The sequence below is a fragment of the Melanotaenia boesemani genome, chromosome 2, assembly GCF_017639745.1.
Source record: "Melanotaenia boesemani isolate fMelBoe1 chromosome 2, fMelBoe1.pri, whole genome shotgun sequence".
NCBI classification, from domain to species: domain Eukaryota; kingdom Metazoa; phylum Chordata; class Actinopteri; order Atheriniformes; family Melanotaeniidae; genus Melanotaenia; species Melanotaenia boesemani.
In genome coordinates this window covers 32,292,644-32,317,138 of record NC_055683.1, presented here as the reverse complement: position 1 = coordinate 32,317,138, position 24,495 = coordinate 32,292,644, and the positions used below count along the sequence as shown (strand labels likewise).

The following is a 24,495-nucleotide window of genomic DNA, read 5'->3' as shown; positions in this document are numbered from 1 at the left end:
CTGCTGATAAAAGCTTCAATGGGTTTAGAAGCAAGAAGCAAGCATTTCCCCCACAAATTCAAAGGAGAAATTATTTAGATCAGCGTTAATGAATGTCAAATAGTGGTGACAACATATGTGATGAAACATATACCTCAACTCCAAATCTCTGAGGGCTGGAAATATATTTTCTTTTTGCTTTTATTCACATTAAACAAGTGAAATTTTATAAGAAATTGAAAAAAGATAAATGGATTGATTCGAAGTTATGCCTAGACTCTCTAAAATGCACCGTCTTAGCGTGATGCAACAATGAGCACTTCCTCATGTATCCACCTCTTTTACAAGACAAGATATGGTCCTCTCTCTCAGCATGTCTTTAAAAGTGGATCAAAAAAAAGTACCATGGCTCAGAGGCTTTAAAAATGTAGTGATAGTTTTATTATCCAGTCTTATTCGTGAGCAAACATTTTCTAATTCTGTCAAAACTACAGAAACCTATGGAACGGTTTGATTTGAACCTAAATGTACCTTTAAAAGCCCAAATTGGCCTTTGGGCATTAAAAAATGCTGTGGCCTTTTAAACATGCTGTGTTTGCAGTTTAAACTCTTCTTGACATGCACGGGGCAGCATGAAATACATGTAGCACAGAAGATCTTTCCACACACTAGGAAGCAGCAATCCTAACATGTACAATAGAAAAACTCTGACCTAGCCAGCTAGGCCACCTTACTAGAGGTGTCAATAATCAACATCAGCCTATGGGTTCTTAAGATATTTACCTGCATAACATCTCTATTAAAACACGTGAGTTACTTGATTTATTTTGAGTACTTCATTTCGAATGCAGAAACAGACCTCGTCAAGAAGAGGTTTAATGTGATGTGAAATAGATCTCTTTTCATATGAAACCTAGAGACCCAATCTCCACTCTCACAATATCAAACAACACATCCATGTACACCTCACACAGAAAATGTAGCTGGACAGCTTAAACCTCTGAGGCGGCATGGCTCAGTAGGTAGAGTGGTCATCTTGTAGCCTGAGGGTTGTCGGTTTCGAATGAATGTGTGTAAATGGGTGAATGTGATGTATAATATAAAGCGCTTTGGGTAGAAGCGCTAAATAAATACAGACCATTTAACCCTAATTATTGCTAATCATAAAATTGTACTTTTGCATTATACTGGCCTATTATACTTCTGAGCCCCATTTCCAATGATGCGTCCAAGTCGGGGCAGGCATTTTTTTTAGTATTTCCACACGCAGAAACTGGGAAGGGTACCTACTTTAACACCTACTTTGTTAGGGCCCTTTGTTTGTTAGGTACCAATCTAACCAGCCCAAACCAAAAGGGTGGAGTTTGACACACTGCCAGGTCGCACTTCACATGCAACCTGGCAAGAAAACAAAGCTGGAATGGCTTCTTGTTTTTTTCTTTTGTCACAAATGTCACAAATCGCCAGCAAGAGGAAAGAGCACAAACTGTTGGATGATAGTTCACTTACTTCTGGAGGGTGTTCTTAAATTGGGTGGATGTTGTGAAGGGGTTGTTCATCACAATGAAAAGGACCCTTCAAACATCCACCTCTGTTGCCTTCCATGGATGTCCAGGCCTTTTTAACTTACCAAGCTCCCCACTGTGCTTTCTTTTTCCTCTCAGAATGTCTCAAACTATTCATTTGGCCACTCTTAACTTTTCTCCTCTCTTTCATGGATTTCTTCTTTTGTTTCTTACATAAGGATGGTCTATTTCACATCTACTAAGATCTCCTTTGACTGCATGTTGTGGGTTTACAGCAACAGATTACAGATACCACACCTGGAATCAACTCCAGACCTTTTACCTGCTTAACTGATGGTAGATTAATGAGGGAATAGTCCACGAAGCCCATAAAATAGCTTTAAAGTTACTTGACCAAATCAATTTTGGTCCCTTGAAAAAGAGGATTGGATTCAATGTTGCCAACTCCTTAGTAAGAAAATATATTAGCTTTCCTAAAAGTCACTAGAAGTCATTAAATGATGTCATCATCTAATTTGCATAATCACCCTAAAATGATTAGATAACTGTATCTTGAATAATGTTTAGGTAAACAGCTAAAATAACAAAACTTCTGTTAGAATCCAAAAATATATGGATCTAACTGTATAGGTGTTTGCAAGTCATGATATAGTGTCAGCTTTAATATGCTGGGAAACTTAGCTAAGAAATTACAAAAAAAAAAAAAAAAACTACCTCTCAGTTTTCATTTCTCTTTTTCATATCTGAATGGGACGCCAACATTATTTAGCTAATACAAACCACTAAAACATGAACGTATATGAGAAGAAATGAGTTGAGTTGTATAAATTGTGCAGTAAAAATGCAGATCCAGCACATGGAAGATAATCTGCTGAAACTTAGACACAGTGCTTAAAGATGTTGGGGTGCAGAGGAGGTTTTTGCTGCAGATGATGTACAACTAATACCATGAGAGAAAAATTGAGGGAAAACCCTCTGCTGACAGTCTGAAGCTTAAAAGGATTTAAATGTTGACGTGGAGTCAAACTCAGAGACTTCAGGGTTGTACTACTGTGACTCAGAAGCATCCCCTCTCTGCTCTGCCATGTTGTGATTTTAGTCCAGCGATGTGAGACAGAAACCTGCCAACCATTTAGTTCAGAGCCAGAGCTTTAGTTTAAACCACAAATATGGCAAACTGAAAGCATAGGGAATAACTAAAAGAAAGGCTGATCTGCTTTCTCTTCTCAGAGGCATACTGTATGTTTGCTGATAACACATGTCAGGAGCATGTCAGTTTAATTGTTTGATGTCAGATACTCCATTTAGACTCTCATACAGTGCAACTTCCTATCATTAACTTAATCTCCGCTGTATTATACCAGGAAATGCAGCACATCATACCTGCTATTGTTCTCTTTCTATGAGCTTTTTTTTATTTCATCTTCTGCTTTCAACTTTGCTTTCATCTCAGCAGCATGTTTGACACAGTTTGGAGGTGGGGAACAATATTCTCTGTAAGCAGAGAACAGATCCCTGCAGGGAAATTTGCCCTCTTACTTCCTTAGTAGTAGCAGCATTATGTATGAGTTGAAAATATATGAAATGTAGGAGCAAAGAATGGAGTATGGGAGTTTTTCTGATCTTGTCTTCTTTAATTACAGGAAACCTTGTTTCTTTTTTATCAAGTTCACAAAAAATCTCCTCTGAAGCAGTTTGTTTAAACTTTATAACTAGTAAATTTAGCAAACTGGGCTCTGTCACCAGTAGCACTTCTTGCTGGTTGTCAGTTCAGCTGTGCACAATATGTGCTGAAGCAGAAACAGCTGCAAGTAGATTGTGTTTTCTGTTATGTTTCTGGCAAAATTATCACAGTCATCAGTAGTAGGAGGTTGTTGTGAGGACTATGTAGTGGTCTCTGGGTCCAGTCAACTACTCCTCTAGCTCAGAAAGGTTCCTGGGTAAAATAGCCTGAATGTATCTAAGAGGCAGCTGCGAAAATAACTGTTTGGTTTCTCTAAATGCCAAGAAAATTTGCTCTTTATTATCTCTTTTAATATTGGAAACACTGAAACATTCTTAATCAATGAAAGGAGGAAATCCTGTCCCAGAATTGTTTGTGGAACTCAACTGATTATACTTATCCAATTATATTAACTAGGATTTGTGAGGACATACAGTATATGAGGAAAGGAAGGTGAGTGTGACCATTTCTTTCACTTTGGTGCCATTTTATTGCTTTTCTTTATTACAAGCCTGAAGGGGAAAGTAATATTTTATCTAATGCTAATATGATATTTATTTATTCTATGTTTATTTGATAAGTCAGCATTAGAGGAATAGTTTAAAGCTCTTTTGTTGAATCCCTATTGAGTATTTGTAGTTCAATGTTGCAGACCACCATCATAATTACTTGCAAGGTGTGGTTGAATTCTCATTGTAGTGTGGGAATCTTTTAAGAATTTCAACCCTCAGGGTTCTGTTCTGGGCCCACTGCTGTTTTTGCCATATATTCTTCCTACAGGTGTGATCATAAACCAATTCAGTTTGATTTAATACCGAATTTATGTAGATAATGTCCACGGGTGCTATTCCTTTAAAGACTGTGTTTTACAAACTGATTGACAGACATTAAATGACCAACTGATATCTATCTCCGGTTAAACTTTGATGTCTCTTTAGGTTCTTCTGTCCAACTGACACTGATAAATTTAGATGTTTAGATGTTTAACCAGCTGATGTCTTCAGACAGTCAGTCCAAACACTTGGTCTGAGACAGGGTTTTCTACCAGAGCATTACTTCTAATGGCTAGTGTTTAAGTCTAAAATGGAGATGACTATCCATCATGTTTGTTTGATGTTTGATGAAAACATTTATTTTAATTGTGTCAACAGAGAACACTGGGTTTTGAACTAGATAAGTATTTAACTTGATTTTGTGTATTAAATGTTCACTTTTTTGTCTGGCATTTTAGTTCTAAATAAAAAAAATACAAAAAACAAACAAACAAATAAAAAAAAGAACAAAAAAACAAAATACAAAACAATGATGAATGTTGTGCCAAGCTCAAAAGTGTGGTGCAGAAAAGGCCTGTTGAACCCTCTCAGACTAGCAGAATAAAAATGATCTTAAACAAGCCTTTAAATCAGCTGAGCTTCTCTAACTTATCTAACTCTGGCTATAGGTGCATTTATGAAACAGCTCCTAAAAGCTCCAGAAGGTGCCCTGTCTCATCTGGTAATATGCAACAGCAACAACCTGTGTGCTGTGGGCTGGGGTCTTTGTGGATTGGGCTTGCTTCTGAAAGAAGTCATCAGGCCCCATCATCCTAATACCTGGAAAGTTTGGAGGCAGAGTGAACACCTCGGGCTCTTTTGCCCAATCCCACCCTTGACAGTAACACTTAGCCCTACCTTTCATCTTGTTGGGGTTAGCGGGCCTTTTCCTTTTGGAAAGAAATAGTGGGTATCTGGGATACTGACATCAGACCGGAGTTTCGAGAGCTGTTTGGATGGCTGGATAATTGCCCAGAGGAGGACTGATGACTGGGCTTTAGTCATGTTCTTTGAAAGTCCTTAAACAATTTTCATGGGGCTCACAGCTGGTCTGCTGGGGGAGCCTGCTGCTGTAGGAGGGTCTTGCTGCCATGTAGGAGTGTTAAACTAGCATACATGTGGATACCATGTACAAATTTCCCATCAGAATCAATCAGCTTGGTGATAATAAATGGGTTAAAATAAGTTATAATAAGTTCTGTAGAAACCTCTTTGTTTCTATTCTATTATTTTCTATTCTGTTCTATTCTACAGTCATTTAGCAGACGCTTTTATCCATGCGACTTACATTTGAGAGTAAGAACAACACAGGGATGAATTAAAACTAGATGGGATGTCATAATTAAGTGATAGTCAGACTGCTTTGAGTCCAGCTGGACCCAGGTGCTGTCATGTAGTGCTAGAGGCAGTGCATATAATTTTTTTTTTTAAATTGATGACCAACTAATTTTACTTACCTCAAACTAGTCACACATTGTAAGTAACTTTGAACAAGATAATTTTAAGTTTATCCATGAAGTGTATTCCAACAAGTACCAGAGCCTTTGTACCCTGCAAGCAAAGAAGACAGCAGTTTGAAGCTGACAGAGATCTCTGCTGACTGTTTGATGGATGGAGCAAAGGCAGCTGCAGGATCTAAGCAGATTTAGAACAAGTCAAGACAGAGTAAAAATCACCATTAAAAACTTTAACAAAAGCTTGCTGTTTCAACTAACCCGTTTTTGCAAAAAAATGCTGAGCTATGCCATTAACACACATGCTGCCTATTTGGACAAAGGTGATTTTAAAAATGCTTGAGGACAATCAAGATTTCATGACAAGGATGCAAATGTTCAAACATCAGTGATTTCATGTCTCTGAGATGAATAAGAGAACATTGTTGGTGCACAAAACACAACTATTTTAATCTTTGTGTTACCAGAAAGGGAGAGAGGAAAGAGGAGTGAATGCAAAGTCACTTAAATTTTCTCAATTTGTTCCACATCAAAATGAAAAAAAAAATACTTTTACTTTCCTCAGACACACAATGCTCAAAAAGAACCCTCTGATTATATTTCTACTTTTCACATGCAAGAAAGCATTTGCTGTCTGACAGACAGATGGCTCTCCAGATGATTCAATTTTTTTCTGCCAGAAATGGCCGACATTCACCAGGAGGAAGAAAAACATGTAATTATTTAAGCACACACTCACATTCACACACACCTGTCCTGATACATAATGAGCTCCTGGAAAACAGTGAAGTAAAAGCCAGAGGGAAAAAACGAAGAGACTTTTGTTGTATGATTATATCTAAATAAATAAAAATGCATCCTAATAAGTAAATGATGAGGCTGCTACAGTCTGGTCAGACCATGGCAGAGCCACACTGTGTGCTAAAAAAGATGATTTTTTTCCCCTCTCAAGTAAACTGAGTGTTCCTGTCAAGATAATGGAAACAGCTCAGAGAGAGATGTGACATCATGTGGTGAAAGTGTGATTGAGCTCTTGGAGCTTTGTAATGGCCTGCCTGAGGATTCGATGTTAACCAGATCATCACTTCCATCTTAAAGCAGAAAAAAACTGTTTATGAATTTCAAGAGATTAACTTGGATGAATCTGAGCAGACTCTGCTCTATGTTTATTAGTTTTAATCTTTGGTGCTAATGACTTGATAGACACTAATTCCTGATAAGTAATTAATAATAAATAAGTATGACTGCTGTCAGCTTAAATGTGGTGCTTTTAGTGATAACTTCAAAGATTCTCAAGTGGGAGAGAAAAATGAAAAGTGAGACTATAATTAATTCATTGGATTTTTTTTCCTAGAAGTTAATACCACCATCATGTCCACTTTCATAAAATTTAAAATCTTAAACTTTAAATTAAAGATGTATTCTAGGTGAAAATTATAAACTTAGTACAACAAAAGGACTAATCTGTTTGGCCTTTTTTTTTTTTGTTGTTGTTGTTGTTTGTTTTTTTTATTGCAGGGATTTTAAACTCAAGTCCTCGAGTGCCACTATACTGCAAGTTTTAGATATTTCCCTGCTTCAACACACCTGATTCAAATAAATGGATCAGTATTTCAATGAGTTGTCTGATCAATTTAATTTGAATCAGATGTGTTGGAGCAGGGAAACATCTACAACCTGCAGGACAGTGGTCCTAGTGGACTGGAATTTGAGATCACTGTTACAATGGATCAGCATTTCAATGAGTTGTCTGATCAATTTAATTTATCAATTTATTTATTATATATTATATACTAATATTAATATTATTAATATATTAATTTATTAATCAGTTTAATTTATTTAATTTATTGTTACAATGCTTTTTGGCAATAAACCTTAAACTGTCAGAAACCCTTTTTATTGCCGTACAGAGGTTATGTTTGGAGTAAATTTTGTAATTATTAATGATATAACAGGTAAACAGATGTGGTACAGGAAATTTTTTAAAAGACTGTTTTTTGCTGAATTTATTAAGTACACCCTGGATACTCTGAGTGGTCTGGCGAGTGTGTTTCTATGGGGTTCTATGGTTCTGTGAGGTTCAACATTATGGACGGGAAACTAAGCATTTGGTATTTTATCTATAAGAGGCACCACTGTGAATATGTCAGCCTCATTAGTGAATAATGGCCTTCTTTCCATTTCTTCTACAGTGATAGATGTGAGTCTGTCTAAGGGGAAAACATACAGCAATGCCATATGTTTGTATCCACTGAAACATCAGAACCAGAAAGGTTTTGATGGGAGCAAAGTGAGGTTCAAAGTTAGTCTTAGATAATGAGACTGCTCTGCCTTTGGGCTCTTTTGTTTACTATACACATCAGAACCTAATTAAAGTATACGAACTACTCATTTATTGCTTTTTTTCAGAGGATATAATTTGGAAATATCCATCCTTTGGGAACAGAAGCTGATGCAGCTTCTGAGCGGCTGACATGCTTCTCCTTCGCAAACCAGAGTTGGCTTTAAAATGATCCTGACAGGTCTGTGTGGAGAAAGGCAAAACCACAGGTCTCCTGCATTTAGCCCTGTCAAACACAGTTAGAACTCTGTGTGCCAACACTTTCCCCTGGTACTGACTGTATCAGCCATCACTTGTTTATTGCCTCCACAACGGAGCTGCCTGGACACTGTGAAGACTAATTACGATGGCTTGCTGTCAACAGGCTTTTTGGGGGGGTTTATTTATTTCAGATTATTCAACCAGACATCAACTAGAACCACAGCAGATCTGTGCAGATAAAATCAGTGTGTTGCTGTGAAAAATTATGAGTTCAGTGCAGTCTGCATGCAACTCTCCAAGTCATGCAACATTCATGACCATTGCATTCAATGTTTGACAAATAAAAATGAGCTTGTCTAAGGACTGATAAAGAAATTTCTCGGGATCAGGAAGTGAGAAACAGGTAATAGCTTCTTTTATCATTATGGCTGCAGAGTGCACAGTATTACCTTGCTATTGTATATTGGAGCTTTTTTCATCTTTTTTTAACAACTATGCCTACTTGTCCTAAAGGAAAGATGAGATAGAAGACGGCTGTACCTTTAGCAAGAAATTTATGTTGTTTCCTTTTTTTTACAAGATCCATATAAAAACAACAAACAGGTAACCCCACAAAGACCGATCACCCACAATATTCATACTGTGGGCAGTGGAAATGAAACTTTGGATCAGGGTCATTTAAATGTCACTTTCACATTTAAAATAAAAAAGAGAGTTATAAAGCAAGCACAGCACACTCTTGAGAGCAACTGGCCCAACAGCCTTCAAAGCATCCAACCCAATCACATTTATGCAAGATGAGTTAAAAGAAGTTTGATCCATGGATCCCTATGTTTTGTTTTACCATCTACGATACTATAGTTGTAGATTTTTCTGGCATGATCTCATAATTAAGCAAAATACTAACTTCCTCTTTTGAGCCGTGTTCATCTTTTTGGTTACATCCTACAAATTCAGCAGCTCTATCCAGTCTGAGCTCTCTAATGCGCCCCATAGTGGAACAGGTGGAGTAGCAAGCATGTCAACAATTAAGCTCATAAGTCATAACAAAACCAGTTATCTATGAGTAGCAAGTATAATCTCACTTACAAGAAGCAGCTGCAGCTAGCAAGATCATGTCATGTAGCAGAGTCAAAATTACTTTGATGAATACATTGCCTCTATGGCCCGACCTCAGATAAGAGGAAGAAAATGGATAGATGTATTTCTGCCGAAATATTTCACATCTGAACTTTCAGGAGTTGAGAAAGTTGGCAGTGACTTTGAGAGATACTGCTTGAAACTCAAACTGAAACACACACCTCTCAGCAAAGGTAAAAATGCAGCTTTTAGTAGATCAAAGGGGTTGGTCTGAAGTCTGTAATCTAAGTTTATTACAAGTCATTTTAGCACATCTTAAAGTGCACTGTGATTGGTGCTGAAAACGAAAGGTTCAGAAGCAATATACAACCATTAAGGCACCATAATTTTTTTTCTTTCTTTTGTTAAACAACTATGGTCTACTAAACTGCAAAGTGCAAGCAGAAATGGCTCCACAACACTAGAGGTCTAGAGACTTTATTGCAGTTTTAATGTCTTTGTTTCACATCTACAAGTTCAAAATTTACTTTTGTGAATCATTCTGTTGGTTTAGATATAGTTTTCAAACTTATCCATGAAAATGATTTTTATAGCCAACCTGCACACAACTGCAGGAGGCCAGAAATCTGTGTGTGAGATTTACCATCCTGCAACTTTTAGATGCAACCCTTCTCCAACACACCTAATTCAAATGACTGGCTCCTTACCAGGCCTCTGCAGAGCTGAATGACATGCACATGACATCTGATTCAAGTGTGTTGGAGAAGGGTTGCATCTAAAAGTTGCAGGATGGTAGATCTCGAGGACCGAACCTGGGCACCCCTGCTCTAAAGTAATTTCAAATATATTAGAGAGTATCCAATCAGATTCAAGACAATACAATGAAAAAGACCACTATAATTTAATGCACCACAATTTAAGGTTTTATAGTTTGACCGCTGGTCCATTCATGGTGAATAATATGATGTTTTACAGCTTGAGGCTATGCAAGTTAAATGTCTAAGCAGATACAGCAGCACGTGCACAGACCTGACACAGTAAATATGCAAATGAAGAGAAAATAGTGTTACAGATGGATTGTAGTGGAACAGTTTCCACATGGCTTAATTTATACAGAGAGACATGAACATACCCCTAGTGAAGGAGAGGAAAATCATGCAAATTGGGGAAACATGAATCTTACATCACTGGATATAATTGAGCCCCTCCTGTTTTCTTAAAAAAAATGCACGTAAAAAAGGAATTACAGCTTGTTGGAATAGTTGTCCAGGCTTCCTGATGGACTTTCCAGAGCGCTTCTTTGGATGTTGAACACCTTTTGTTCTATCAAGATAATCACATGTTGCTTAAATAATGTTGAATCCAGGCTCTGTTGCCACAGATTTTCTGTCCAGTTCTTGTGTAATTAGACATACCTCAGCCTTTTCTCTATTTCCTGTCTTTAAGAATTGCTTCTTGACAGTCCCCATATCATATAGACCAGAGATCTCCACCTCCAAATTTCGAAGGGCACTGTTGTGCAGTTTTTAGATGTTTACCTGCTACAGCATACCTGATTCAAATTAAATTGATTCAACAGCTTGTTGTCAAGTTCCACACGCGACTCTTAATGAACCTTTAATTTAATTTAAGTGTGTTGCAGCTGGGAAACATCTAAAACCAGCTGGACACTGGCCCTCAAGGTCAGGAATTGGTAATCCCTGGCAAAGACAAGTGTTTTTCCCTATTTCTTAAGGACAGCACTTTCAAATACTATTCGTCTGCTGCAGAATGTCTTAATTAAGGCCTAGACTTCTCCAAGTTCATAAATCTATTTAGGACATCCCATTCAGATTTTAGGTCTTAGCTCTTTTGGAATCTGCTTAAGGACTGAGCTGAACATGTGTTAAAAAAGCAGCCAGTTCCCAAAGAAAAACTTTGAATGGCCTTCGGAAACCCTGCAGAACTATTGCTTCAGACCACTTTAAAACATGATTAGAAACTCTGGCTGCTTGGAAGCAAAATATCAAGAAATGGAGGATGACTTAAGAAGTTACAAAAGTCTTTTCATTTTAAAAAGTCTTCTTAAGTCATGATTATATACAACATGGAACAACTCGAATATGGTTAAATGTTTTGCACTCCATTTTGTTTGCACATGGAAAGCCGTGAAAACTTCAGACCTTAACAAATATCTGAGACATGAGATTAGCTTTGATTTTAGATACAGAAATAAAAGGCATCAGCAGTTGGTGTAATAAATATAGAAAGGCTCATCTGCTCCTAAATTCCGGCAACAGATGCAGTTTTTTGGAGTCCTTACAGCCTACATTGTCAGAACACTGAATCTAAGAGTTCGATATAGGCTCCAGAGAAAGATAGGAAGATGTGTTCACACAAAGGGGTCAGAAAATAGCTCTCACACCATCTAAAGCTTGTCATATATTGGTAGAGTTTTTTATTCTGGCACAAAGTTTTCAGCATGTTGGTTGTTGATGCAAACTAAGAGATAAAGGCAGCAGAGTAAAGAAGGAAGCTAATCTGTCTTTTAAACATTTATTTGTATTTTCAACATTTCATCAGAATCAATGAGGTCAAAAAACAAAAATTCCTCGTGTGTCAAGAGGAAGTACAGATCAACATAAATATTTTAATGTTATTATATATCAGCACAAAACTCCTGTATTTCATTTATGAGAGCACAAGCAAAGAATATGAAAGTGACAAAAAAAAATATGTGAATATGTGAAAAATATGTTAACTTTGTCAAGTACATGACTAAATCATACACTCTGGGGTTTGGTGCTCAATGAAAAGTTCATAAAAACTTAATTTGTCAGTTACAGAGACTGGAATCAGAAATCATGAGATCAGATGTAATAAAAGGTGAAATTTCACCATCGTTCCTCTCTGGTGGATCATAATGTTTTTTTTACTTATTTGATCTCCTCTTCTTTCATCACTGTGCTTGTTTCAGACTTCAGTTGAGCCAGAACCAACTGATGCTGGTGTGTATTTGGGTCAGTGGGAAGCAGCGCTGGCTCCGATGTGATCAGTTTGTTTCCAGGAGAAACTTTCACCAGTTCCCGAACTGGAGCAAAGCTGTTGGGAAGCCTCATGTGCACCTAAAGTTAGCGAGCGTCTGTGGGCCACCCATCATTCAGAGGAACCCCAGGGTTCTGTCCCAAATACTGAGACAACATTTCACTCCACGACTTTCTGCAGAAATCTGGTTAAAACATAAAAAAGCCATACTTGTCATGGTTTTGAATCAGTAAGTTTGTGATCACATTTCCCCTCTCTAACAATATTTTCCAGCACAAAAAGAAAAAATCCCCAGAAACACACATGATGATATTCTCTGTTAGTGACACAAATCCTGTATATGTTAACTTTTAACAGACTGCAAAATCTAACTAAACAAAACCTGGTTTTATTAGGTAAAGTGAAATTTTAGGCTATTAAATTTTACTCTGGGTTTTTTGTTTTTTTTTTTCTTCTACAAAGCAGGTTTAACAAACTCAAGTCTGATTAATCCTGACTTCCCATCAACTGCTTAGTTAACTATTCTCCAGGCCAGAGGTTTTCTGCAGACATTTTACTTCAGACTTTCTCTGCAGTTGTTCGAAAATGCATTGAAGAGCATTACAAACAACAGATGAATTTATAGGTTTTTTGTTCACATACATTATCATGCTAACATTTAAAAAAACATACCTTTCTTTTCTTTTTTTTTTTTTTTTTTTTTGGTCCATCAAACTTAGATTAAAACTATGAAGATACAACTAAGGAGATGAAATTGTGTATCTGAAAACAGGCAAACCGAAAGCCTAACAACACTGGTTCATCAAAAACTCCCTTCTAGTCCCTAGCTATGCAGCTGCACCACACAGTACTGTTTCAGGTGCTTCAGTTCCTACATTTGTGCAAGATTCCTCAGATAGGTTCCTTAGCACAGATTTACAATCATATTCCACACATTATGATGCCAATTAGAAAAATGTAATGAAGTGTTTTTATGTCTTAAAATAGACTAAATAAAAATAATCTAAACAACTTCTATTTTTATTTTTTTTTCAGTAAGTTTGTGAGGTTTGTTTCCTGATTTTGTGCCAAAATGATACATGAGTGAAAAAGTTTTTTTTTTTATTTGACAAACATTTATTTCAGAAATGTGTAAAATATTCAGTAGATTTAACAAGTTACAATGCAATACTTATATATTTATACTTTTTTAACATAACGTCACTTTATTTCACTCCACTTTAGTTTCACTTTATTTCAATTTTTTATTAATTTTTTTATTTTCTGTATTTTTTTTTTTTTTTTTTTATGCTGCTGGGTCCTCAAATTTCCTTGGCGATCAATAAAGTATTTATCTATCTATCTTTAAAGGGTTTTATGTGTGAGTGTTGCCAGGAGGCAACAATGCACCAAAACAACCCAATAAAAAATATTTCTAGAAGAGTCCAAGTATAGTTTTTCAAACTTTACACAAACTACATATTAAAAAAAAAGATCACAACTGTTTCCTGAGCAAGAAACTGGGGTCAAATTCCAAAGTTTGATCAGTTTGATTTAATAAATGTTTCCTGTCAGCTTTCTCTCTCTCCTGCGTTGCCTGATGTTGCTGTTCAGTGCTTATGGAGCTCCAGCAAGCTCGACTAAATTCAAATTAATCTTTACTATACTCCACTGGAAGTGCGATTTCTACCCTCTTCTTTATAGAGGCATAGATTGTGGCTGAATTTCTTTTGTAACTGGAGGAAAACGTATGGAAATATGAGCAAATAAGACTCCTGGTAATAGTAGCATATGGCCTCCAAAACTTAGTAATAGCCTGAACTTGATGTTACTGTACCAACATCAAATTTTCTTTGTTAAATTATAAAGATCAGAACAAAATTATGAGGAATTATATGCTTTTGAACATTAAATATACCTAAACACACAACAGAAAAATTTCATGCTGCCATGTTAGTTTCAGTTTCCATAATGGTTCAGCTATTAATTTCTCTTAATGGTATGTTGGTGCCTCAGGGAAACAGTTGTATTTGAACAAGTTTTCATTATTTAATTAGCAAATAACTTGCAATAAATTATCAAAAAGAAAGGTTTCCTCACATTGTAGTGTGAATATGTTTTTCCAGACAGAAAAAGGACAGGAAAGGATGTTTTTTAGACCCATTTTGTATAGCAAAATAGCAAAGATGTTTCATAAAAAGGTTGAAGTATGGCTTCCAGAGAGTCATGTGACAATTAAACCATTGATTTTGGTTCCCTATGATCTTCCTTCCCTTTTAGAGAAGTGTGTCATTTAAAGGGATGCATACTGGAAATGTGCCAGCAGGTCAAATAACTGGTCTGTTTCCTGAGGGCAACATGGTGGAATTGCTGAACTACAGTGACAACGACAGGGTGAAACATGAGAATTGATCACTAATCAGTATACAGATTAGTTTTAAATATTAATCTATGGTTAATATAGTAATGTACATTCACAGCTTTATTTTTATTGGTGCCTTGGTTATACAAAAAATTACAGTAGATTCTAATCTGACCTGAGGATTCCTCCAAATACACTGATGTAGCTTTTAAATTAAAAATCCTGGGTGATGTAGTGAGCAGTTATATCTGCGAACAATACGGATTACTTCTGATCTGTGCTTTGATGTCGACTGGATGAATGAGGACATGAAACAGTGTGTCAGAGTTGTTTCAGGCTCAGCACTGAGGCATCAGTAAGAACGCTCAGTGATGAAAGCCTGTAGGCAAGTAAGTTAGCTGGTTACCATGGTAACTGACTCAGAATTCAAGCTGCCCCTCTGCATATAGTAAAAAAAGTCTGAATTTTCTCATCTCAGGGCTAATAAAGCTTTTTAAAAACTTTCTTTTGGGATCCAGTGATTACTGCTTGTACACTAAATTGTATTTTCTCTTTTCCCATCAGTTCTTTAATAGGACAGACATGAAGCTTTAATGTGATGCAAAATTCACTTACAGTTAAAGAATAAACCAAGACATTAATTAAATTAACTGTCCAAACACAGGTAAGTTTGTCTTCTGTTGATAGGAAAGTTGGTCTGATGTTGTTTGAAGCTATTTCAGCTTGTCTAGAGAAATATGTCCTCCATTTCTCTTTTGGTTTATTAAATTTGGCCTTGGCTTTGCGTTCTGTAAGTAAGTTATGCTGGAAATCAGCCAGAGTTCTGAACCGATGAGTTTCTGAACCTCTAATCCTTCTTAAACCATGCCTTCATAGCAGACACACTTACATAGAGGCAAGCCTACATTTGCATGTTAATCACATGCATGCAGAAAAACACTCTCTTTCCATTTGCCATTGATTCTCTACACATTATTTTAAATTATGCCTGACAAGCAACCAGCAACTGGAGCAGCTAAACAGGGTGGGATATTAATAACTCCACCACATTTGCCTTGATCAGTCATTTCCTGTTTGAGACACAGGTACTAATGGACAGAGTTAATGTAGCCAGTTATCCTTGGGGTGTCTGTGTAGGAGTCAGTAATGCGCTGTCCTCTTCTTACTGTCTGCTCTGCTCCTCCTGTCAGACTCTGAGGTCTCCAGACAACCTGGAACAAACCGTCCTAGCCTGTTATCGACTGCCACAGAGTGACCTTACAGCTAATAATACCAGAAAACTTTCAACCTTTTAACCCTGTCAGTTTGTGAAGAAATTATTTAAAATGTGAAAAAACAGGGTAAGACAGACAAATACCACAACAAACTGGTATTTGAGTCAAATTAGAAATAGCTGTTTAGCATGTTTGTTTTTGTTTGGTTCAGGTTAATATGATATCTGGATCTCAGACTATACTCTCCATCTCTAAAATCCTTAACTAATATGTCACTCAATTAGAATTATATAATGCAGTGATGTGTAAATAATTTAAGCCTGTTAACTGAAGATAATTCAAAGATTTAAAGAAGTTTAAATAAAGCTGAGAGAAGTTTTAGCATGACGCAGCACAGTACTTTCAATTTTTATCCGAATCAAAAAATAAAATGAAATTTTCTTATTTTTTGTTTTTTAGACTAAAATGACATTTGTTTTTTTTCTGATTTGTGCTCAGAAAAAAAATTTGGAAAAAAAATGGATAAAGAGCAAGAAAATGTTGTATTCTACATGATGATCAAATGAGTTCAACAAAGCTTTGGACACATAGTCAGCACAGCAGATGTGGAGCTTCTGGGTGTGGTAGCTTGTCTCAGATGGAAAAAGAAATATCTTGTTCTTTATGTGATTTTCATTTTGTTTTAGAAAACACAACAAAAAAAACTGCAAAACAAGAGCTTTTCAGTCTTTTTTCATTTTTCATTTCAAAGGAAATAAAAACAAAGTGTCTAAAAATACACCTCTTTCAACAACAAACTAAATGTTTTTTTCTTTACTCCCTCATTACTTATTGTCAGCTCTTCATGGTTCAAAGTCTTCTTTGTTGTATTGTTAATTTCATAATGCACTATGAGACAGGTCTAGACTAGTTTGAACTCAGACTCTTTAAACAGAGTTGCTGTGTTTAATTTGGTAATTCCTTCCCAAATGAAGCAAAACAATAAGATTTGCCTCCAAAACCTGTAAATTTCCTCATTTTTTAATTATATAACATAGGCAAATTTTTCATTTTTTCATAGTTTGATAAAACAAAGAGTTAAAAAAATTGAAAATCATTTAAATAGTTAATTAAATCAACCACGAATACCTGGTGACCACCTATGGACATTTTGATCAGATCTCAGGTAAAGATTTCATAGCTGAACTTTGAATGCTGTATGAAATGTACAAGATGTGTCTCCAGCTGTTCAGGATTTATTCAACACCAGGCAGATTCACAGCCCGTCTCCAGAAGCTGCCGGTGGACGGCAGCCAAACAGATCAACATAATCATATGGTGGGTATGTCTGTCCACCTTTCACCTCTCTGACAACTGGTATCCTGGCACCTTCTGCGCACCCACAGAGGAATCAGCTGTCAACACTCCTACCAGTGACAGCTTTGTAATAAGTGTGAGGGCTCTTAAAAGCAATCTCTCCCTCTCCCCTGACGCAGACACAGAGTCAACAAATAACATCACAAACGTCAGAGGCATGAGATGGTTTCTCTGTCCTTCACTACAGACCACAGCTCTTCTGCTTCACTCTGCAATCACATTGATAAGGGATAAGTGTTTCATACACACATACACACCTCCTGCTTTAGTTTTAAACAAAAGTCTTGCTTACCGTTTGACACATTTTGCCTTAAAATGTCATTTCTACTCGTTTCTTCTTTATTTCCCCAGTAAAGGCAAAAAGGAAGCGGAACATTTCCCCACTGGCCAGTATGTGCATTTGAATGTGTGTACTTTTAGCAGATGCTTGCACATTTAACCTGTGTGAGCAGCTTTCCTTTCGTGGCATGTATAAGGGTGTGTGTTGTCCACTTAAAGTTCCTCCGGACAGCGACCTGTGTAGCACTCAGCAGGCTGTCAGGACTTCACACATCTGTGAAGAGGCAAACACGAATTTAAGGGGGTGAAAGTGAGAAGGATGAGCTTCTACAATGTGCTGTTATGGAAAAACAAGCTTGGTGACAGCACCTCTCCATAGATAGAGGTTGCTTTGCCACATCTGTCTACAAGTAACACGCTCTCATTAGAAGCAAAAGGTCAGCTTTGCACATTCTAGTCAGCCAGGATCGCCCCGGGTGACTGCTGGTCGTGATATTACAAGCATGCCAACTTGCCTAAAGGTGTCCACTCAGGCCAGCAATCCTTCAGGCTCAGTGGGTGTCAAAGGGATTCTTCTGAGGTATGGTTTAGTTGAAATTCAAGTACACTCTTCTGACCATCTGAACTGGATGCAAGGCAGCTGTGGTGGTGGTGGTTGTGCCTGGTTTTACAGCAATATATAAACAACAAAGGTCTCTAAATGCCACCAGCTCTGTCGCTGTGAAACAAGAAGCTTTCTATGTAAAAATAAATATCAATAAATAATTAGCAGTTGGATACATCTGTGATTATAAATCTGATCAGTCTTTTATAAAAGAGTTTCTTGCAATCTGAATTTCCTCCATGTAAATCTACCAGAAATAAAAAGAAGCATTTGGGAGGCATTAATGTTAACATGAAATAACACCAAAAAATGACAAATTGTAAAATACAGACACAGAATCACAGAAAAGACTGATGCAGTTTTATATGATAGACTCAAAAGATGTCCACTTTCCACTGATGATGATATTTCTACACATTTGTGTTCGTAAAGTTGACAGTTGTAAGAGACAGTCATATTGTTTAAAAAAAATTTTTTTTAAAAAAAGCCTTATTTAGTCTTTTCAGGTGTTGTTTTCCCCGCCCTCTTCTAAAACGTTCCAGGATTAAAGAAAGGTGGAGAAATTTGTAGGAACTTAGGAAAAGATAACTGCATCACAATGAGAGGCCAACCACACTTATACTAAGCACTGAATCAAGAGATGTTCACTAAATCTACAAAAAGTGCTTTCAATACTTAATCTGATCTTATCACAATGTCATACAGAGACTTTATATCATATTAGCATGTAAAAGTATAATATCAAAATGTTTCACAGAACAGGAAAACATTTTGTCACAGGCTGCTCACGCACACCCCAATTTCTTTCATAAATGGGGGGGTCCGGTGTATCCTATGTTAAAGGAGATCTTTAAGTACAATTGGTGTGCTACCACCTTGTGTACTTCTGCCGTTACTTTCCTATTTCATTCCCATTATTGGTCATGGTAAGGATTAAAATTATATATGTTGTAATATATATGATGTGGCACCATCCAGCACAAAATAATTGCCTTAAAAAAACATGATCTCACAAGTTTGAAGCCTGGATGGTAAAATGTGTGAATAAATCTTTGTACAAAAAGACACTTCTGTGAAATTAAAAGGCTGATTACACATTGATCGAACAAGTTTAGAACAATTCAGCTCAAAACGCTCTGAACTTGTGGATGTACAACAGGATTCTGGGATGCATCTGATCATTTTGCATGTTTATACACCAACCTGAAACATGCAGAAACATAAACTAGATGATCATTTAAGTGAGCAAGGAGAGAATCTTATACCATTTTAACTCTTTGAATTAAAATTATTTACATATTTCAGTAAGTGAATGAGCATATATGTCTTTTGAAACTCTTGAATCCTGATTTTTATCCAAACCTTCTCTCCAAGTGATTAAATCACAACCACAATGATCCATGTGAAATATATTTAAAAATCAGTTCAGAAAACAAATCAAATGAACTTAAAAAAAAAGAAACTAAGAGAATTATCTGTTCATATCAAAGTAATTAATTGATATTTCATTCTGGTCTGTGAACTGACCTCTGACACATCAAATTACCATACAAACTACCTACAAAAATGATTCCATTAAAAATAAAATGTTTTTTAGCCAATTTTTTTCACATGCTCTGGTCCACATTTCATGCCTATTAATAGCATGACAGTCAAGCCACCTTCAACTCGGAGATAAAGAAACGGGAAGTAAATTACATCCGAGCTCACACGAACATGGCACTGTGCCGTGCTGTCCGTATGCAAGCCAGGAGCTGCAGGAAAGGATGTGGGGCGCAAAATCAATTTCCTTTGTTGCCTCACCAGGACCTGCTGCTCCCCTCAACCCAATAAAATTTAATCCTACCAAGCCATGACTCTTCAATTAAAGAAAATTCTAAAAAAGAAAAAAGAAAAAAAAAAGGTATATTACTCTATATGACTTTACTCCACGCTTTTCAAAAGGAGATTAGCCACATAAATGACTTCTTGACAATAATAGAAATAGTACTGAAAAAACAGAGGGCAGATGACTGAGGGCGCTCTGGTTTTTCTTCTGCTACCAGCAGGTTTGCTTCTTGTCAGTCAGACAGCAAAAGCGGAAAAGCTGTTTCAAATTAATTTAGTGTATGCTTACAGACTTAATCTCATAAACAGTAATAGGTTGTCTTTTGGCAGCCAGGTGGATTTTAAATCAGTCTGCAACAGCACAACCAAAGAAAAATCTAATTTAAACACACAAAGAAAAAACCGTTTGGCACATTCATAGAGAAATAAATGTATGGCTGGAAACGGAGACCAGTTAATCCCCCATTAACTGTCTCCCTCCTAAAATCCACTCCTTTACAAGCAAGGCTTCCTGCTGCCAATTCTGCTGGAATGACAGATGAAAAATAAAACATGAGTGATGAGATGAGAAGGTGTAAATGAAAACTTGACAGCCGTGTTGTATAATCCCCCTCTGAATTCATCTGAAGCTATAGACGTCTTCACTTGACCTCTGACCCTTTCACAGAGACTTTAACATGTCCCTGAGCTCCTCGAGATGATGAGAGGAGGAAGATGACAGCTCTTAAATGTGTCTGCTGTCACACAACGGCTTCACTTTCTGATATGGAGTGGATAGAAATGAGAGGGGACAGAAGATGCTGATGACCGGTGAAATATACTGGAAAAAAAGTAGAATAATTCACCCACTAAAAGAATGAGAATACACGAATTCAAGAAAACAGCCCCTTCATTACAGTGAGGTTGTGCTGGTTTTGTATTCATAGAATAATCATAAAGCTTTATATCTGTTTCAGATTAGGTGATCTGCTCACAAATGACAAAGATTACTGATCCATGGCTTAGCATTTAAAATGTGTACGCCTCATGAATAAACATTGGATGAGATAGAAGCAGCAGCCTCCTCCGACAAGAAAATATGCTGCACAGGAATATCCTGAGGAGGATAAGCCCAGTCTGATCGAGCATCTGCAGGATGGACCAACATAACAAGCCTGACCAACCCACATGTGTCAAAAGGTAAATAAAATATAAACAAAAAAGGTCAGATGTCCAACCAGAGGATCAGAGTTTTGGTCAATGACAAAAAAGTTTTAATACATCATTAAAAATTGTGTTTCTATTTGTATCCAATCACTTCACTAGAAAAAATATGTTTTTATTCACTTAGAATGACCCATTTATATCTACTTGTAGTGGGTCTACACACATGGCGACTGACACGCATGACATAGTTTTTGCCATCATTTACGATGTCTCTGAATGGACAAATAACTGTGTAAAGCGTCAACCCTCTGTGCTTTAAAACTGCAGTACCAGCTTCGTTTGATAGGTAATAGAGCACCATTTGGGATGACTAACACCTTAAAAGGCACATAGAAAAAGACAGAACACATGTACACAATTTTGAAGTAGTTACCTGTTTAAAACTAATGGATCCACTCAGACAAAAACATGTTTATGTCTGAAAGAATTTTGGACACCAAAGGCCACCAGTTGGTGTTGTTCATGTAACTGGTTGTTACATGAAGCTGGGTCCAATAGTGAGTCCATCCCCAAGTTCAACTGAGCTAAACTGTTTTAGTCTTTCCATATAATTTGACCCTTCGTGACAACTGTAAGACAACTCACTTATTCTGAATTACTTTAAAACTTACTATTAAGTGTTATTAAGACAGCGCTACCTTACAGCAACACTACATAAATTTCCAACTTTAAAACTGTGCTTCTGACTTTTGATGGCACACTGACATGCGTTATGCACATTTCTAGAGCATCTGGGAGCTGAGAAGCTGCACTTTCCAGCTTTGTGTTGCAGCCCGGAGCACAACGTGACACATGTGGTTTGCTTAATGGCACCCACCAGCAACTGGATATCAACACAATGGCCGTTTTGGTCACCACACCATTGCTGATTTAGCATAGAAATCCATAAGGACATTATCAGAGAAAGCAAGAAAAAGAAAGAGAGAAAGTACCAGAGCAAGAGATAAGACACTGGTCTGGCTTTTACTGGATGGAGGGAGCTCAGAGAAGAGACAGGATACATAGACATTATAGCCTTAGTTAGCAGGTGCTACAGTTCAGCTGTGTCACTTTAAATGTCAAGTTATCCAAAAGGCCTTCATTAGTCTGTTAGGCCCCATAAAAACTAAAACTATATATTTATGTGCAAAAATGTACAAAAATCTCCTTTTGACCACGTCTACATCTAGGCAATAAGCAGAAAACTCTGTCACGATATCTGCATTCACATGCACAGATATGGATTAGTTTGCGTTTTCAGAAATTAATTCAACTAAAGTAATAAAATTAAATGTCTTGCTTTGGAGCTTAAACAAGCTCAGCATTTTACTCTCTTCGTGCTGCAGTCAGAAATAATATTGTGTATTCACCGATGTGTGGGCCTCAGAGGTGCAGTGTGAATGAGTAATCCACTTCCTGACCTTACACACCTCCTGCTGTTTGAACAGCCCCACCTCACAGCCTCTGGTAAATGTTGGCATTAGCATTTTGGCATTTGCACTGTTTGTGCTTTTTGCATGTGAGATTCGTGCTGTGCTGCAGTTTGATTTTTATGTTTTATAGCGTAAGAGATTTATCCTGTCACACCCTCCCAAAACAGCGTCCTGAACAGGAGGGTAGCAGAAGGACAGAAATCTTAGATGTCAAGATCGTCCTCAGCAGATATTCTCAACATGCCGTCTGCCCTTTTCGGGGGTCAAAAGCTCACTTTTCACTGATCTCATTACAGTCAGTGGCATTTCATTAGCCAGGATCTATCATAAAGTACCATTATCTCTCCATCTGATAGTCTACTCCTCACAGCCTCCCAGGCCTGCAATAAATGATAGCTAATATAATCCTGAAGCTCCGAGAGTCAAAAATGACTAGAGGGGAGAAGACAAAAAAAGGGATGATGGAAAGAAAGTTAAAAAAAGAGAGAACTTAGAAGCTAAATTATTAAAAACAAGAAGAGGAAAAGTTGAGCATCTTAATGCTTCTGTATTAGTCTTAAAAAGAAACCTGCAGGATTTAACTTTCAGCAAATATGTTTAAAACTTAAACTGAAGTGAAATTTACACCCACTTCCACTCACCTAAAAGCTGTAAAATATATTGAGCCAAAGTGGTGTCCACCTTCCAGAGAGAGCTCCATGTCAGATATGCAGGTGCAGTTTAACCTAATTACCCCTCTGAATGTAGCAGGCATGTAAACAGTCACGCAACCCACAGTAATTAATTCGGTTTTAGTGAACTGTGCTGTGATGGTTATATTATAGGCTTTAATTAAGAGTGGAAAATTGACCAGGGCCTCATATTGTGATTAAAGGACCTTTGTAATGACAAAGACTTAAAGTATGGATGTTGTGGTAGCTTTAAGTTTTCTACTTGCTCTATCATTGTACACTTTCAGATTGTAATTCGCAGATCAGCATCTTGAAACTTGAAAAAACAGATTTAATCTGGATTCAAGATTTATATTCAGGTGATTTGTGTGAAATCTTCTGTGGGTTGCCATGTGTGCTGTCACAGACAGGCTGAAGAGGCTCTCAGCTGCCGACTGTCGGCCGAATGACAGTCAATCTGTGAAAGCCTTTGAAGTGTAAAACCCCAGAGCCTCATTATGTTGTGTAATATTGTCTAAATGTTTCTGTCGATGTGGTCTATGCTGAATGGCAGCAATTAAAAGCTGACTAAATTAAAAGAGAAGCAAACCTTGAGAACTCAGGTGTTTTTAAGAAAATCTATACAGAACAGGAAAATATAAACCCAACAAGCAGAATAAGCAGAGCTTGAGTGAAATTGTTTGATGGATAGAAGATTTCAGATTTCTAAAAAGAAAGAAAATGTATTATTCAGGGACAATATTTTGGTTCAAGGCTGTTTGTCACAGTTCTTAATGTTTCTTCAACACAGAATTATTTTTCCTTTGTAAATTGTGAAGCTCCAGCCGCAGAGTCTGTGCAGAATGGAAAGTCTGCAGGTAAAAGACGACACCACCGGGATGTGGAATAAACCTGAGATATTTCTATGTGTCTGATGGATTTGGATATAGTTAAAGCTTTAGATGTGCACAAAAATGACTCTAGTGTAGGTGGATGTAGTGTGGGCCTGACTCATTCAGACTACAGCTCATGTTTGTATTTTAATCTTATTTAGAATAAGTTTATTAAACAGAATAATGTGTACATAGGTACTGTTTGCAGACTCCACTCACTCTGCATCAGTGCAGTAATGATCAACCTTAGTGAGTTATGTGGAAATCTGTGTGGATCTACAGCAAACCAGAGTCCACTGGATTTTAATTACAAACTTTCACCACTGACCAGTTTATAGTATATTTTATTCAGTTCAGGGGTCTGAATACTGATGTAAAAACAACTTAAGTGTTAAAAGTGGGTTCCAGTTTGTAAAGGTCAACACAGTAACTAGACATGGCTTCCAGTGTTTCATACAAATAGATATAACTTTAATAATAGTTGTACACTTGGAAAGTGCTGCAGTATACCTGAAATGCAATTTAATGAATGACTTTAAAACTATAATTTGTATCAGCTGATTTTCTTAT

The 24,495-nt window shown here is 36.9% G+C and overlaps 1 long non-coding RNA gene across 1 annotated transcript; it reads left to right on the top strand.

The window, feature by feature from the left end:
* Positions 1-600: 600 nt before the first annotated feature.
* Positions 601-24,495, top strand: LOC121648204. The gene is made up of 4 exons (XR_006011927.1): positions 601-670; positions 6,198-6,209; positions 21,730-21,735; positions 24,483-24,495. It is a non-coding gene; the product is annotated as an uncharacterized LOC121648204 (long non-coding RNA).